Source organism: Triturus cristatus, chromosome 6 (assembly GCF_964204655.1).
Source record: "Triturus cristatus chromosome 6, aTriCri1.1, whole genome shotgun sequence".
Classification (NCBI taxonomy): Eukaryota; Metazoa; Chordata; class Amphibia; order Caudata; family Salamandridae; genus Triturus; species Triturus cristatus.
The window spans coordinates 1,448,129,374-1,448,148,089 of record NC_140589.1 but is presented as its reverse complement, the minus strand read 5'-3'; positions in this window follow the sequence as shown (position 1 = coordinate 1,448,148,089).

The following is an 18,716-nucleotide window of genomic DNA, read 5'->3' as shown; positions in this document are numbered from 1 at the left end:
TGGTAACATTTTGATCGGTCAGTTAGAAATTAGAAGTCTGTGAAAAGAACAGTTTTTATCTTTTTTACTGCTTTTAACGAATGAGGGGAATTTGAAAAAGGGAAAGTTCTTTTTAATCTAATTGTTGTTTATTAAGTGCAAGGAGCTTCTTAAACTAAATACGGAATGTTTCTCTTTTACTTGCACTTTCACTTTTGCATTTCTTTGAATCCCATTTCCGGTGACCCTCTTAGAGCGGCCATCTTTTGGTTTTGGTGCTCTAGTGGTTCTTGCCCAAGGGTATTTAATGAGACACCACGGATGCAGGCAGCGGGTGCACTGCCAGCGCACCAAAGGCAGCCCACTGCCAGCGCACCAAAGGCAGCCTGTCTGTGCCCATCCGCATCTTGAATTCGACCAGCACCAGCCATGCTGCCTCTCCACAGACAGGTACTCTAATGTCCTTCGTATTTTTGAATTAACTAAATGATACTTCTAGGTATTGCGAGTCAAGTCTATCTCCTAGTAACAGGAATGGCCCCCTGGTATGTCTTAAATGCAAAGCGCCTCTCCAGACTCTTTATCTCCTTCTACAAATAACTTAGGGAAAATCGCTATGTGATAGTCTTAATAATGCCGCTCTCAATGCAAACACACTGAAGAAATCAATTACCTACTCCTTGACCTTTACTTGGACTTACTTTTTATTACGGAATCATTGCTAAAGGAATGATGTCATCCAGACATTGTCCATGTTTTACCTTCAGAATACACCATTCTTAGACAGGATATAATTAATTCTTGCAGAAATTATTTTTCGGGACTCCTTCCAATGCCAGACATTTGATTTAGATCTCCTGAAAGGCGCAGAAAGTCTTTGATTTTGATTTAAGCTTAGTCCCTCCTTGTCAATTGCAGGTGGGGAGAATGCTGTGCTGATCCTATTAGATCTATCAGCCGCCTTTGATACCATTTCCCACGACAAATTACTACAGTGGATCAAAAAGTGTGGCATTTCACATCTGGCCTTAGAATGGTTGGAATCTTTCCTTACTGCAAAACAGTAATACTACAGCCGTTTCTATCCCCTGAAAAAACTCTTACCTCAGGAGTCCGGCAGGGCTCATCGCTAAGCCCTGCATTGTTATATATATATATGTCCCCCCTTATTTCATTGATCTCCTCTTTTGGAATTGAAACCACTTCATATCCTGACAATACACAGCTTATCCTGGCCCTGGTAAAAACGTCTATTGGCTCTGCGGTGAATTTCAAAGGATGTTTAATGGAGGTTATTCAGTGGATGCAAACTAACCACTTGAAGGCAACACTGACGAGATGGAGATCATACTTTTAGCCAAAGAAAACACATTTGATTCTAGGTTATGGTGGCCTAATGCAGTGCCCCTTCTGCCTAATACTGTTGAGGTAGTAAAAACAAGGGCGTGTCATTTGATTCTTCCCTATCATTCTCTCCACAAGCTGTGTTTTAACTTAATGAAATCATTTAGAAAAACAGTAGCATCTGCATTGATTACAGAATGAACTATTGTATTAGTATATATGCAGGCCCAACCAAACAAACTCTTCACACACTAGAGGTAGTACAACATGCCGCCGCTAGGCTAGTGCTAAAACTGCAATGTCGTTCATCAGCCTCAGCAGCCCATAAAACCCTTTATTGGCTGCCAATCCACAAGAGAGGCCACTTTAAAATCATTCTGTTACCTTCAGAGCTTACAGAGCAGTAGGACCAAAGTACCTAACTGCCAGATTTGCTCACTACACTACCTCTCGGATTCTGAGATCTTCATCTGCTAACCTTCTTAAACCTCCTACTTTTTGGCTCAAGACTAAAGGAGGCAGATCTTTTGCATTCTTAGGGACTAAGGCCTGGAATCATCTTCCCATTCATTTGAGACACATTGATTCAGAATTCCTTTTCAGGAAACTACTGAAGATGTGGCATTTTATGGCCTCTGACTCCTTGTGTCATTCATTAATTTAATGACTCCACTGGAGGTATGTCTCGCTGATGTGAGTTCTAGTTTCTTCACACTAAATGTTATGTCTTTTGATTTAGTTTCTACTGGCTAGTGCCAGGATGCTCTCCTGGAAGTGGCAGTTGCACACTATAAATGCTGGATTCATTAATTTACTCATTTTGGCACACTTCTCATTGTATTAATGGACATTTTTAGTAGTACAGTGACTCCTAAACAAACATAAACATCATAGTGGGTTGTTGTGACCGTTATCTTTCTGAGGATACCTCCACAAGTAACCTATCAGTACATAGCAGGTAAGCTGATTAGATGCTATGGGGTAACTGTATCCCTCTTTCCCATGTGCCAAGACAAGGTTGATGCAGGAGATGACTGCATACTATAAGCAAAAATCATACTGCTGTTTCTCATGGCATGTTCTTCCTAATGATCACCTCCTTGTATATGTCCAACTTCTCCTCTCTTCCCACCACCAGCTATCTTTTTCAGGTGCTCTTCCCACACAATTATGTATTCATTTTTCCCAAAATCCAGTTGGACCCTAGTACCATAAGGTCCACCTGGCTTAATACAATGCACTGCTTTGCAGCAAAGTGAGAATTCTGCAATTTGCTCCTAATGCACCTAAGTGTAATGATCTCTCAAACTTGGGAGGAGAGCATTTTCATCCAAGATCTGAAGAACTTATTGAGGCGGAGCTAGGCAGTTGTGTCTGTTTTTCTGTAAATTGGCCTGTGACTGAAGTAGGGGTGGTAATGGTTGGTTAAGGTTTTTGGCTTCTTGAAAAGACAGAAGCAGATGGAGTTACTGGTCCTATTTATATCTCAGAGTAGGTTAACTAGAGGTGATCTACAACTCCTCTGTTCCACTCTCCACATCAACAATCACTGCTTCTCCATCATCCTCACTTTCAAGGCTTTCAAGAGAATTTCTATTTCCCTAGTAAGGGTCTAATAAATGCCAAGATCATCAGAAGAGGGGCTTGAAGAAAATGAAGGAGTGTTCTTTCTTTTCCTAGCAGGAGATCATTCAGGTGAAAATCAATTACATTAATATATAAAAGTAAACAATCTTTGATACGTTTTGAGAAAAAGGGTTTTTATTAACTAAATAATAATGTTCGTCACATTCCAAAACGTTGCTGCAATGTCCCATCACATCACTGATCACAATATCAAATCATTGATGATATTCACTCAAATAACAGACTACACGTTTTATGACATTGGATGCTTCTTCAGGGCCACTATGTGACCAATTTCTATCTCATGAGCAACCTCACTATGGTTTGTTAACCTCCTCCTGTAAAATAACTCTAAAGCTTATTACATTCCAGAAAGTCTTCTCTCAATCTAGTTACTTAATTTTTCACACTCCATGATAAGGGAATGTAATCTAAATGGCAAACCATCCACAAAGGTCCCGATATGACCACAAATTGCATGTAAGGTGGTGGCAAGCAAAACATGTATTTCATTAATATAAAAAATACCTGCTGTCCCTTTTGCTTCAGGGCCCATGACAAACATTCAATACATTAATATAAAATAACTGGTGTCCCATAGGGCCCATGGGGTGTCTTTGGGAGGCAGGCACAAATCAAATAAATTAATGAATAAATCACTTACGGGATGCATGATTCCATGCAAACCATTGAATACATTCTTTTAAAAATACATATCTTCTCCCCAGGGCCAAACAGGCCCATGTAGGGGGGGGAGACAGGCAAAAAAAAAATCAGATAAATGAAAACAAAAATTCCTGGTGTCCATCCAGGGTAAATGGGGCCCCTGTGGAAGACAGGCAATCATGAAATAAATTAGTACCTGGCACCCTTCCAGCGCACATGGAAGGCAGGGAAAAATTGCATACATTAATTAAACACAACCACTGCGTACTACAGTCTACTACAATCAGCCACAAGTGCAAATAAATACATCAGGAATATATATTAGGAAAAAAATAAAGAAATGAACAAAAATGACATGGCTTGTTCGAATATCAATGTTCGTAAAACGTTTTAAAGTGGAATAAAATAAGTAATAATCAGAAACATCCACTATGCCACACACACACACAAACAAACACTTGCTTCATAAGAAAGGCAGTTATTGCATGGCCACCAGAGAAGGAGGCATGGAGAACAAAGACATAATGGTAACCTATTATACACACACACACACTGAGTCCACCAAATGGATTTCCCTGCATGGCCAGCTAAGAAGGAGACGCGGTAAACAAGGAAAGTATGGCTACCCTTCACTTGCTGGAGCCCCTTTCTCTTCCTCCACCAACAAAAACTTGCAGGGAAAGGATTGCATAAATAAACACCCAAAATGTGACTTAGCCTATCCATGGATCTGGCACACTAGTGGTGAAGATGCATCAATAAATTTAACAGCACAGAAAATTTCAAAAGTGAGAAAGGATTGAAATACATTTTAAAGTTCCCCCAAACACTAGCTGCTTAAGGCAAGAATTAGTCCTGCAAAATACATTTGAAAGTTAAAGAAAAACAAACAATCAACCATCTCACGCAAACACAGGCAATCAACAATGGTGGTCAAGCACTTGGGGAAGAACAAATGAAAATGTCTGGCTACATAGACCTGGACTCCTGAAGCCACCCTGACGCTAGCCCTCAACAGGCACATGCAGACAAACAAAAAACAACCTACTTGAATACAAGTTCTTCCAAAAGCCCCAGAAATAATTAAAAAAATCTCTAGCACACAGTGAATGAGAAAATGAGAATGTGAAAAATACATAAAAAATACACGCAACTAAGGAAAGCAGACAACATCCCAAGAATTAAAGCATACCACATAATCAAGACAAATCTGAATAACATTCACAAAAATACAAGGAAAATGAGGCCATTACCATCCAAAAATGTCCATCATTCCATAATGTCACATGAACTGGCCTGTACTGCCCCTAACTTAAAATCCCGGCCAATAGCAACAAACAAACAAAAATGAACCAAAACAAAAAAGGAACAAAAACAGTGCTGCCAACACAAACTTTTTGCAAAGAACTTCACTTAATTTAACTGATTTTCCAAGAAAAGGGCAGATTTCAACTGCCAAGGCTAGCAAACAATGCTTTCCCTCCAAAATCCAAATCGTAAACGACCATGGGCTGGACAAAGGATAGGGAGGGGTTTCAGGACAGGAAGTGAAAATTGATACTGTATGTACTGTAACCCCACTTTCTATGGCACTTCCTCTGTGTAAACCAAAAAACAATTTATATATTTTTTTTATTTTGCACTCAAAATGTATCCAAGCAGTCAGCTTGGGTAAGTCATTTAACGAAAAATGACTTTTCGTGTTATTTCGTCAGGCCCACATAAAAGAAATGCAGCTCAATTCAGCTTGGTCATGTTGTTACCGAGTGTCGATTTTCTTGCTCCCGTGCTCCTGTTGTTTTTTTCCCCAAATATACATCTTGTTTATGTAAGACTGCAAAATGCCGCAATTGCGGCCATTTAGCATTATTTATGCCAAATTACGATGGTTTAACCAAAATTATGCCCAGGCCTATAAAAGACTCAATTAAATGCAAAAACAACTGATAATGTGAAACCCAAGCTGGTTTTAGAAAAGGTCTCAGTACGATATGAAAAACTGAGACACTGTATCTAATAGGTACAAAATAGATGCAACTAAAGAAAGCAACCCTGCTTCTAGTATTTGTGGATCTTAAGACTGCTTTTGACTCAATCAACAGTAACCTCCTCGGTATTTTACTGAAAAGACAGAAATCGACTGCTTGAAGCCCTGATACGGTTACACCAGTAGATCTGAGCAAGGGTAAGATACTGGGAAAAAAGGGGCATGTACCAGTGATTTTGCAATCAATATTGAAGTGCGTCAGTGTTGTGTCCTTTCCCCATTCTTGTTCACCCTATACATAAATGACGTAGTCCACACCAAATGGATATGAACTTTGATATGCCGAGCTGGGAGTTGAAAAAGTTGTGATATTGCTAATTGCAGACATCACTATATTTTAAATTATTCTAACCAAACTGTTGATGGAGACTGTTGAAAGGGCTTCAATCTTATTGCTACAAAAATGCCTGAAAGTAACCAAAGCTAAATGTATGATCATGAGTCTAAAGGCTTCTCTGGAGCAAACATGTAGTATGCATGAGGCCACCTTAGAAAGATTCAAAAGCTTTAATTACCTAGGTATAATGTTCAATAATATGTTATCATAGGCTCAGTAAAAAGATAAATTGTTACACACCACTAATCAAAATGTAGAATTGGTGCTTCTCTGGAAACCCAATATTGGGAGAGATTCACTAAAGTCATACACAAGAGGATGACAAATGGGATGACAGCATAAGGGGCAGACCTATGAGGCTTCAAAAAAGTGTCAGAGCTACAGAAGAGAGAAAATCAATTTCTGAGAAAACTCCTACTTCTGGGTCCAGGTAACTCACTGAAGACAACAGGAGCCTGATTTAGAGTTTGGCAGATAGGTTACTACTCCCAAATGTGGCTGATGTCATACCAATTCATTACAAGTGCTATAGGATATAATGCACTTGTAATAAGATTGACAGGATATCTGTTATGTTTGTGACCCACCCTCCAAACTCTAAATCATGCCCTAAGGCTACAAAATAAACAAAAGTCCATTGAAATTGTGATGCAACAGTGCCCAAATTCTACTCTGGACCAGGCTGCTATGCCAAGGTTTTATTAAAGTTTCTCTATGATGTCATGGGCACTGGAGGGTTTGCAAATAGCCCATCGGCAACATCTCTAGAATAAAAAAACGTAAAAATGATAATCTGCAGGAGAATTCAAACAAACAGAACTGCAACAATCAAGGAAAATTGTTGGCTGATGAAAACAACCTTAATTATCAAAAGTGCCAGAGTAGGCTCTGTGCTGCTTCGGAACCTGGCCATAAAGATCTAAATTGGCAGAGAACCCTCTTTTGACATGTATCATGCTAGCGAATAGATGTTCTATATACCTAAAATTCAGGTTCAGAATAACATCAATGTAAACACTTACCTTGAGATAGTTAGGAAAGAAAGACAACAGCCGCGTATTCACTTACACCTGACAAGAATTGAAACAAAATGTAATTTCCCACAGTTCTGCACCAAAATTAATGCCCCTCAAATGTGAAAAAGCTGCTCTTCCCTTAAGCAAGACCAAGTGATTGCCTGTGGTTAGAATATTTGTAAGCAATCCTCCCATTACTTTTTGTGTGTTTGATGTAATGCCTTAAGTGGCCAAGGGTATGCCCACACATGGGTCTCGTGCTCACTGTGACCACTGGAACAAAGCTGCACCCGACTGAAGAGGCCCAACTTGGTCAAAACCTTTTTTGGGTTGCTTGTGTTCCCGTTCAGAGAGGATCTGACTTGGCAGTTTGGGCTGGACTGTTCCTACTGGAGCAGGAACAAGGCTGATTTTATACCTGCCATAGTCTTCCAAGTTTCCATACTTAGGGGCTGATTGCGATGTCGGGCGGAAAGCCTCCTCCTGACAGTCGGAATCTCCCGGACTGTGTCGGAAACCTTCCAACCGACTTGGTCAGTTTACAATCCGACCGACCGATTACGATGTTCGAGGTCGGTTTGTAAACCGCACGGTCTTTCCAAATCAGTTCCGACCGGCTCTAGGAGAATTTGTGTCGGTCAGACCCACATTGTACAACTCTACAGACTGCGTTCAGGCCGAGCAATTACGATGTCGGTTTCCAACAGCCTTTCCAAGTCAGCCTGTCTGACACGAAAAGGCTGTCGGAAAGTGATTTTTGGGGTCACTAGATGGGCCCCTCTCATCCTGCGGCCTCTGGTTGGGGGCCAACGGGTTACCATAGGGACGCCCCTGTAGAACCCTGTACTGTGTGGCAGGCACCATGGGGTGTCTGCGACAGGGTGCAGAATTCTCCGCACACCCCCCATTTCCACATAGGAGCCTGTATTCTCAGGCAGAACACGGGCTCCCATAGGAGTCAATGGGAATTCTACTGAACAGTGTTCGGTCGCATTGTAATCGGGAGGAGGAGCCACCAAGTGCAAGTCAGTCGGTCCTGTTTCCGAGTCGGTTTTGGGAGGAGGAAACTCCGACCGACATCGTAATGAGGCCCTAAATGTCAGCTCGTTCCACAATAGTAGGACTGATCTGAAGGTTTAGGGAAATGTCATGTTACATAGAGAAGAGAGTGGTCGAGGCCTTTTTTTAGCAGGTTTTGGTCAGAAGCAGAGTTTCAAAATCTAGTGCTCTATAAAATTTGGGTTGCAGCAATCCATGTGAAGATTTGCACAAGTAACAAAATCTACTGCAGTACTAAGACTTGATAGGCCAAAAGTGAGTTGCACTGTCAAGCTCATACCTGAAACATAGTCCACTTTCATTACATTTTTCTGATTGGATCTGATGTCAGTGTTACTAATAGTATCCCTTTAACTAGCCAGCACTGTAAATATTTGTGGCATACCAATTTCTGTCATGTCTTTAGTCACATTGGGAAAACAACGAAGACTACATATGTCTAGCAGCTAGAGAGAGACAGGTCTCATCACTTATTTTCAAGTTCTAAGCTTTTAGTTTATTTTCCACATTACATCAATTACTTTATCTCTAAATAGGCATTTTACTATGTAGAGCAATGTCATTGTGTAGTATAAGTAAATCAACACAAAAAAAAATCATAAATGCAACAAAGAAAACAAATGTTGACGTTATTAAAAAATTCATAATGTTCTCATTGTGGTTTAAAAATTACCTCGAAAAACTGATTATCCTGTGTGAAAGGGATCTATCCTCCCCAATCATCAAGTCGTTATCACCCATTAGTATGAATATCTATTCAGCTGTATCGGATGTGAGTGATCATTCTGGTGTTAAAACTGACTGCACGCATGACAGCTAAACTGCATCTGTCTGTTCATCATTAACATGACACAAATCGCTCTTCATTTATGGGTTATTACTTAACATCTATTTAGATGACAATTTTTGCAAGCATTCTCTTTTACAATAAAGTGTTGCCAAAAGTGGTATTAAAATTATAATTTTTGCAACAATTTATAACCCTATTCTGCAGAGAAAAACATGGTTGGTTCTCTTAGTGCAAAACTGTCCTTTATTTGTTGGTCCATCAATTGACATTTTATAAATACAAAAATCCAGAGCATTGAAAGTCACGGTAATAATTTACCCTTATTGAAATACAAAACTCTCAAAAACCTTATTCTTAAATAAAAGCTTAACTTTTGATCATTAGCATGCAAGTGATAAGTGGTGTGAGTCCCAAGGTGGGCTGGGACCAACCTTAATTGGCTAGCCACAACATGGAGAGCATCTCCATACGAGGGTTCATGGTCATCATTAAAAAGCATTGCACTGAAAGCCTGAATTACAAAAAGGGACACATATGAAGGGTGATAACTGATTTTAGTCACAATATAAATCATATTTTGATGGTGTTAATCTTATTTTTCGAATTATGGTGTGTTCTAAGGTGAATTAACCCTGTTACAAATGCTGAGCCTGTGCAAGTATTTGATAAACCACGTTTGAGAGTAAACTGTTTTCTCTCATGATTTTCTCATTAAAGTTATGGAAGGTGATCCAGACACAAAAATGGGAATGCATTTTCTATAAGTTTGCACTATCTTCCCTAGCCATGTGAGAACAAAGTCTGATATTCTGAGTATAACATCAGTTTCAACAGCAACAGGAGCCTGCCAGGTAATTACCCACGGTTCTCTGCAACGCAGGCACAATTCCACTATGGTGTAAAGGGGCCTGTGATGGTGCTAGGCAACTAATTTCGACACCAGCACTAGGGAAAAGACAGGGGTGCACCGTGTTGTTTAAAATATGGTGCATTCCTGCGTTTTGGAAATGTGCACTGCCAAATTTGATGCAGCTCTGCGCTCCGACATTTCCTTGTAAATATGCTGCTAGGTGTAATTCCATCCAGCAGTTTGAGCTGCAGTCATGTATAAAGCTCTTATGTGAATTAACATGGGAAACACCCTTTTTTTAACCTCCCCCTTTTCTCATCCCTCGCTTGATGGGTCACCCTGACACTTTCCATGCACAACGAGATTCCTAGAGCATTTTTTTGACATTTTTGTGAAGGTTTGGCAAATGACACCAAAGATGTAGGCAAGTCAAAAACTGCTTTTCCTTTGGACGGAATTCTTGTAGTCACGGTAAGCTGAAATGATGAAAGAAAGCTGCTCGGTGCACCTATTTGCATGATGTTTTACATCATATGCAATGCATCATGCCTTCTTGTGTTGGAAATGCTGCGTAACCAGCACCACGAGGTTCACGTGGGCACTGCAATTTTGTTTTGGCAATGTTTATGGTTCTGGGGCCTACTTTTCAATCCTTCCTTAATCTCTTTAATCCTCCTCCTATTAAACTTATCTGCCCCTCATTTTTATTAATTATATTGTTGCGTCTTTGTGTTATTGTATATTACGTTTTTTGTAATTCGTTTCTGTCTTTTCGTGACTTTTGTATTTTTATAATTTTTTGCTTTATTTTCTCTTCTTTTCCTTTCTTCCTTTTTCTGTTTCTATTCTTATCTTCTCCTCCCCCCACCCAGGGCCCAGGCAGAGCAGGGGAGCAGCAGTGGCAGACTCTCCTGAACCATCCATAGAAGCAAATGCTTCATGTACAGCACCACCTCCCCTCCACCCTGACAGCAACTGGCAGGCCTGGCAGTGGGTACATCCTCCGGGAGCATAGGCAGTGCTTGGAGGGGTGCACCTGGCTGTGCACCCAACAACAGCTTATGTACCAGTGGGCCGACATCCTGGACAGAGAACAGGACCTGCTGGGCGTTGAGGTTGTGGGGCTTGGTGAGTAATAATTATTTATTTGTTGTGCTCTAATATTTTGTTCCCAAATAGCAATTATGCTGCTCACACTTGGAGGTAAGTTAATTTTATGTTACACGTATTATGTGATCATCATCTAGCCAGGTGCTCTACGCTACCTAATCCTACTCATCAGTACTAACTTGGGCTGATCAATTAAAAAGTCATGCATAGACTCCTTGGTCCTGTTACTAAGAAAGTGGTAGCCATTAGTATTAGTGAATTTGCATTCTCTCACTTTTCTGCACCCTACTGCCTTTCTTTTTTATAGCTCATACAGTCCCAACTCCTAGCAATTTCCCAATGATGTATAGTATGCATGCATCTATGCATTGAAAAAGATACAGGCTGAGTTGGCCCATCAAATGGGGTTGAGAGACTGAGAATGTGATGAGAAGCAGAGATCATTCGCTGCAAAATACTGTTGTGTATGTATTATTATTATCATAGTATACAAGCAGTTGATGACAGTGCAGCATTGTGGAAGTATGAGGACAACAGCCCCATTGCATTTGCCAGCCAAGACCATATGTCCTTCATTGAACAATTATTGCACTCCTTCATTGTGCTTCAATAGCTCAGATTCATCCATTACAAAATGTTCTTGGTTGGGTTGACTACCTGGCTTTTCAAACATTGCCAACCAACAAAATGCCCAACGTGATATTGTGATAGAATATAGCGTAACCGAACTGTAGTGATGTGTTGTGGTTGTATTTTTGCTAAAACAAATAATAGGAAGAGGCGTATTTGGCATCTAAAATGTGTAATGTTTTTCTAGTCCCACAGACAACCAGTACTGGGGTTGGGAGTGAGAATGCCAGTGAAGCAGCGGTGGTCGAAGAGGGAGTCCCAGCGGCAGCAGGGAAGGGCAGAGGTACGTCACATTTCTTGCTTATTTATAATTAGTAATATACTTATTGCAAGGATGTTGACTCGTGAAAACCTCCCTTTAGCAGATCCAGCGGGGGTTGCGTAGTTAATGGCCGCTTCTAGCTGCAACTCAGCAGACAAATGTTCACAATGAACTTTAACAAGGATGGTTTGATGGAAAATGGAAAAAAAGGATGGGTGAAATGTAATATGAGTGAAAGGATGCATGGGGAAAGGATGCATATCGGTGGATAATAGGATGCATGGGAGGGTGAAGGATGGATGAAAGGGTGTACATGTGAAATGATGCCTGCCTAGGTGGGTGAAAGGGTATGGGTGAAAGGATGCTTGCCTGGGTGGGTGATAGGCATGCTCGGGTGGGTTATAGCAGGATGGGTGAATGGATGAAAGGATGCATGGGTGGGTAAATGGATGCTGGTGAAAGATTCGCTGATAGCTATTTCTGGATAGATGGATGGATGTATATGGAACAATGGTTTTTCAATGGTAAAATACTGGATGAGTGAATATAAAGCTTAAATGGTTTGCATCAAAGCCAAGGGTGAAGATTAAGAATACTAGAAGAACAATGTAATGATGAATGGATGATAGCTTGGATGAAGAAACAAGGAAGCGTTTCTAGATAGGGGCATACTCACCTAATTTACTGGCTTGGAATGGTTTTATCAAGACTTTGATTCAAAGAGTTGGGGTTGTATTTCTGTCTAGTACATTGACTTACAGTATTTTTTAAGCAAGGCAGATATTATGTATCCCATCCATCATCAATCATCACCTCCCTCCATACTCATGGCATTTCTCCAGTGCCACTGATAATGACCTAACTGCTGCATGGTTCTATTTTACACAGCAGTGTTGGCTGTGCAATGTGTCTCTGCTTGATTTAATCTGGCATTTACAAAGTTTTCAATGCATGGCCATGCAAAAACAAGGTGCGTTTCCCTCCCCTCCCAGTGCCCAACCAATCACTTCCTAGTACTTCACTACTTTATTCTTTCCATATTTCTCTCCCAACTTTCCCATAAATTGTTAAAATCCATTCTGTGCATGCACCATATTTTTCTCAGCAAGTGATATATTTCATTATGGCTGGCATAACGGATTTCTTCCTATTCAAATTGTTCCCTTTCAAAATTTGTCAACCTCAGTGACTCATTAGACAAAGCTTAGGCAGATGATGATGATCAGTAAAACATCTACTTACCCAGCCTAATCCCTCTAATTTACCCGGCAGTAGAGAGTAAGTTCAGTTTCCTTTCAAATGTATTTGTTGGATAAAATTATTATAAAGTGTGTTGGAGGGTGAGGCCAAGGAGTAAAGTGGGACTAAGTAAGTGTCTTGACTTTTGCGGATGTTATAGTCTGTGACAAACGTGCCAAATATAATCTATATCTTGTTCCTTAATCCTTCCCCTGTACTAGTGCATTGCTTTTCCCACCATCTACTTACTGCAGACAGGATGTCGGCATGATTGATTTTATACGTGCCATGTATCATTCATATTATTCATCTGCCTTGTAGTCAGGGTAAATTGAAAGGCATTTTGGAGAAGAGGAGGGCCATTGAAGTAGAAAAATTGTCTATTACAGCTGCCCTAGCTGCAGACTGCAGAGAGCAGCAAAGTATGACTAATCAGTATGACTAGGGAGTCAGCTGAGCTAGCATCCCTCCATTAATTTAGCACAAGGGAGAAAATACTTGTACTCCATGTTGCATAATGCCTTACTCATTAATGAGATCTACTTTATTTTTATTTTTCCAAAACAAGGGATTCATTCTGATGTTGGTCTGACCGCCAGTGACAAGCCATCGGTGGCGATCCCACCAATATATATGCCATTGGTCTAACTGCCAGATTATGATTCCGGCAGTCGGAGCGAGTTAGGTGAGGGAAAGACCGCCGCCTCTGATAGTCCTGATTCTGATCGTATTCCTAATCCCTACAATGGGGCCGTGCATGTGCCGGCACTGCCGTAGGGATTAGGATATCTTTTTCTGACTGCCTGTTCATGGTGGTCCCAGGCAGCCAGAAAGGGAGGTTAGGGCTCCCTAGCAGGGCCCCCGTGAGCCTCGACTGTGGGACCGGGAGGGCACATGTGGTACCCCCCAAATATCCATGCATCATGATGTATTAATAGATGTTTGCAAATGTACCCTTTTATTTTGTGGCTTGTGCTGCGACCCTTTTAAAGGGCAAGTTTCTGACTGCCTAAAGGGCAGCCACGTTGAATATGTTGGGGACAACCACCTACCACTAGTCGGGTGGTTACTGTTCCGCAACAATGGCAGTCAGATGCTCATCCCACGCCATCGTAATAAGGCCCAAAGTGTTTGTTTAGTTTTTACTAGAAAACTGTCAAAAGGAGAAATAAATAACAGTTTGCCATTGCCTATATTGCCTACAAGCACAACAGCACTCCATAGTTCTCTAACCTGAGTAGATGAAGTGAGGACTGTATGGTTTCCCAAGGTGCCATGGTGATGACAGTAGTAGCAAGCTAGTGCACTAACAGTGAAGGAATTAAAAGCATGGTCCCACTCCCACCTAGGTGATTAATTGGAAGGATTATTCATCACAGGCAACTACATTGTAATAAAAAATGAGTTAGTAGCTTTACAAACAATTGAGACCAGACTAGAGACTACTATACAACAAAGAATACCTGATAGTGAAAATATAACAAACAATGCTAAATTACTCAAAGCAATGGTCAACTATTATTTTAAATAAAACTAAAGTTACGAAATACTCGAATCATGAAGTGGACTTAGAGTATGGAGTGGACAAGGTTAAACATGTATGCAACACACTGCCTGAATGATGATGGTGACGACTGATGTTCTTGTATAACTAAAAATATCAATCACTTTTTATGTGTGGGTGGGTAAATGGGACAAGTGTGGGTTATCATTTAGGTAATAGAACTGAAGATCCTGCACTAAGTTAGTGTTGCTTTCACCCCATCTGCCCCGCCAAGTGTGTGATCAATTAATGGTTTAAAATATTAAGCCACGTCTCAATAAATCACACAGCCTTGGGGAAGAGTATTAGGGATCTAATGAATGGATGGGAAAGGGTATTTGGGAAAAGGTGTGACAAAGACAAACACTACACAAAGACAATATTTATCTGGGCAATGAGCAGCCAACCATCATCAATCAGTTGTGGGCAGAAACAAAGGAATGTCAATGAGACAGTTAACTTAAATACATTGCAAATGGCACGTCAGCCCCAGAGAGACTCAATATATGATATCACTATATATCTAATTGTTTAGTCACCTAGGTTTGAAAAATAGTAAATACAAATTATGTAGTAGTGAAGCAAACACACACAGTTCTAAAAAAATGATTATTAAAAGAAAAATTATACTGTATTGCCAAATTGAGCAGTGCATCCACATTCTTCTTGGATTATCTGTCTATCTTGGCTGCCTGCCTGGCTGAAGCATTCTGGTAAAGTAAGCATGAGTGTTATGGTGCTTTTACCTTTTGTGCAGGAGAAGAAAAGGCCTGTGGATTATAAAGCACAAATTATATTATAGAATCAAGTAGAAGTACAGAAGGTAAGCTTCATGAGCAGTAGACCGAGAAGTCTTAGAGGCAGAGCAAAGCACAGTACTTTGCAATCATTCATGTTATGACTGATGTACAATCGATTAAGTGAGAGCAACAACAACAATCAACAATCACAGTCAAGTGGCTGCATGTATCGGGCTGATCAAACTTACAACTGTCATGATCATCATCATAACATTTATCCTAGCACGTGCATAATGTGATGATGTGACTTTCATCATTACATGTCTGTCCCCAGTTACCTACAACAACAGGCCCCCTGCCCAATCCCATAGTGACAAATTTGAGCCAACCAGCACACACACTCAGCAGCACTGGATTTCCCAAATCAAGCAAACAATGCACCCCTCACCAGTCCACAGAGTTGAGTAGGCTTCTTAGGGTCATTACCATGTCGGTTTTAGTGAAATTGATAACTTCCTTCTCCTGGCAGTTGTTGAAGTAGTCATGCCCTGAGTGCTTCCATGATCTTCCTGACTCCGAGTAATGAATATGTCCAACTCCTTACCGACTGCAGTCATAACCCAAATGAAAGAGATTGACATGTAGTGCAATGCTTCTGATGAACAACAAGAGACACATTGAGTATTTTTTTGTGTTAGCTATATTTGTATTTGTTAGCCAAATGGACTGAACGTGTGTTTGAGGAGTGTGAACCAGAAAACAAAGCAGTGCGGACTCGGTAAACAAATCTCGCTAAGTGCTAAAGTGGAGAAAAAAAATCACCTTCAGAAAACAAATTATCACCCATTAGTCCGCCAATATTGTAAATCATTACAAATACAATCAAGCTTAATAATTATAGCTAAACACCTACTCTCACTGTCTGCCACCACATGAATCATGTCAACACTCACAAACAACAATCACTCATATATCACTCATTGCTGCAATACTTACATGCTCCAATTCCAGCACAGTAGTACATTGCTGATCCTCTTTGATTTACAAAACACGCATTGGCCAGTTTTGTAAATCAAATATGCTGGGGCAGTCCTGCTAGTGGATTACATAAAGGATAGGCATGGGATGGAGGCAGATATTGTCTCGCCAATGTCCTTGAAGGGAATGGGGAAGGCTTCTTCATTGCAAACTTGTCCAACTCCAATCCAGGGCTGCATTAGCCATTCAGACACAAACAAACAAACAAATAATATAATGTTCTTCTAGCTATATCCTTTTTTCTATTAAAGAATTTCTATGGTGGCCTAGGCCTACTCAGTAGTCAGGGAAGTAGAGTTTGTCCTCGTTGGGTGGTTAACACACTACCATGACCTGACTCTGACCAATCACCCTCATCCTCCTCGTTTTTTGGGGCAAGAGACTGGTCACTGTGACAACTACATCAGCTGCACTGAACACATGCTCAGCAGATACCCTGGCTACAGGGCAAGCCAGATACTTTTTTGCCAGCCTGCTGAGCACTGGCCATTGGTACCGCTTCCCATACCAATACACCAAAAGGTTTTGATGCAGATAGACTTCTGTTGGGTCATCCAGATAGGCCTGGACCATCCTGTCAATAGTCATTAGTGCTCCACGTTGCTCGACCTCTTATGCCTTCACCTCTGCATTGGACTTAGGCCCTGCCTTTAGATACCAATCAAATGCAGATCTTGTGGTCGATACTCCTGTTCCTGTTGTTGGTGGTGTTTTTATTGGTTTTTTGGTTGCTGTGGGCCAACAGAACTACCCACAGGATCTATCAAAGTTGAAGGCCGCACCCCAGAACTTCTGTCCAGGAGTGGGCCTCCCTCTAATTACCAGTCGTTCTTTTTCTAGGTTGCTGGCTTGCTTAGCAATCTGCGTCTTGAAGTTTGATACATCCCCATCTGAAAAGGAATACAAGTGGCCAGTAATTGTTTCTACCATGGAACAAGAATTTTGGCACAGATGTAATGTTTGGATGACACAATGTCTCTTTGCAGCCTTGTATTAACAGATAAGCAAAGGATTAAGTTCTCCACCAATTCATGCATATTTTATATTTTTGGCCATGCCTACATATATTTCAGACACCTCCTTTAGCTGTTCCTGTAGCATATGCAAAGATGGGATAGTTTGACTCATGGTACTGTCCTCCTTGCTGACTTTCCATGTGAAAACCTCAAAAGAAAGCAGCATCTCTATCAGACAATTGACTAGGCCCAATTGGTCCATCTCAATGATCATGCCTTTCACAGTTACATTCCCTCTTTGCATGACATATCCATTGATTGGTCTGTACTGCTCAAACAGACGTTGCAACATGTAATAAGTCGAGTTCCAATGTGTTGGCACCTCCTGTATGAGTGCTTTAACTGGCATTCTATAATCGCGCTGAATGATCATCAACTGTTTCTGGGTTTTAAAAGAATAGCTGAAATTAGTGCAGATTCTTCTGCAGGGGGACAGTAAGTTGCTGACTCAGCCTTCTATTTTGAGAAAGTCCTGGACAATGATGTTGATGCAGTGCACCAAACACAGGACCCTGAAATAGCCACCATCTGACATGGCCTTAACTATATTACTGGCATTTTCTGTGGCAACTGATACCAATGTTAAGCTGTCTGGATCACAGCCATTTAAATACATTTTTGCTAAAGTCATCCCATATGTTTGCAGCTGTATGGAATTTCTCCATGGTGAGCATGGCTACTGTTGCATGCTTACAAGTGCAATAACAAATGTCCGCAGTGTAAACACCTGCCGATTTCATTTCTCTAACCCCCACAAAAGATATCCTGCGGGCTGTGATGCAAATGTAATTAGTGGCTTGGCAACTGGTCCAGATGTCTGTCGTCAGATGGATAGTGTGAACAGCACTGTGCTGCAAAGCTTGTCCAACCAATTCCAGTACATAGTGATATAGCACTGGATCAGCAACTCTGGCAAAATAAGTCGAGCTGGTAACCTTCCATTTCAGGCACCACAATTTCTAGAAAACCCACTCCTTACATAAAAGAAAAAGGGAAGAGGTCCAGTGCTAACATTTTAGCCAGCTTCCTGTGTACAAACGTGTCGGTGGGTGGTTGCTTTTGTACCGCCCCTCCTACCTAAACATGGCAGAAATATTAGCCAGGAATTTTTTTCTTTTCTGGTGGCACTGATGGAGGTGACTTCTTGAGAGCAGAAGGTGGTAGGATCAATGTGCGTCTCAGCAGGGCAGTCGCTGTATGCTCTTGCCTTGGTGTCTTTACCTAACTCTGAGTCTTGCGCCATTGGAATGTTCTGATGTGCATGATATTAATGCACTGCACTGCTGGGGACAGGGCTGATTTGCATAATGAAAATGTCACCCTCTTCCTCACCTTCCACCGTGATTGGATCAGATTCCCTGCTCAACACCAATTGCAGTTTTTTGGCTAAGGTGCACCTCCCCTTGCGTGGTGTTTTCGTAAAT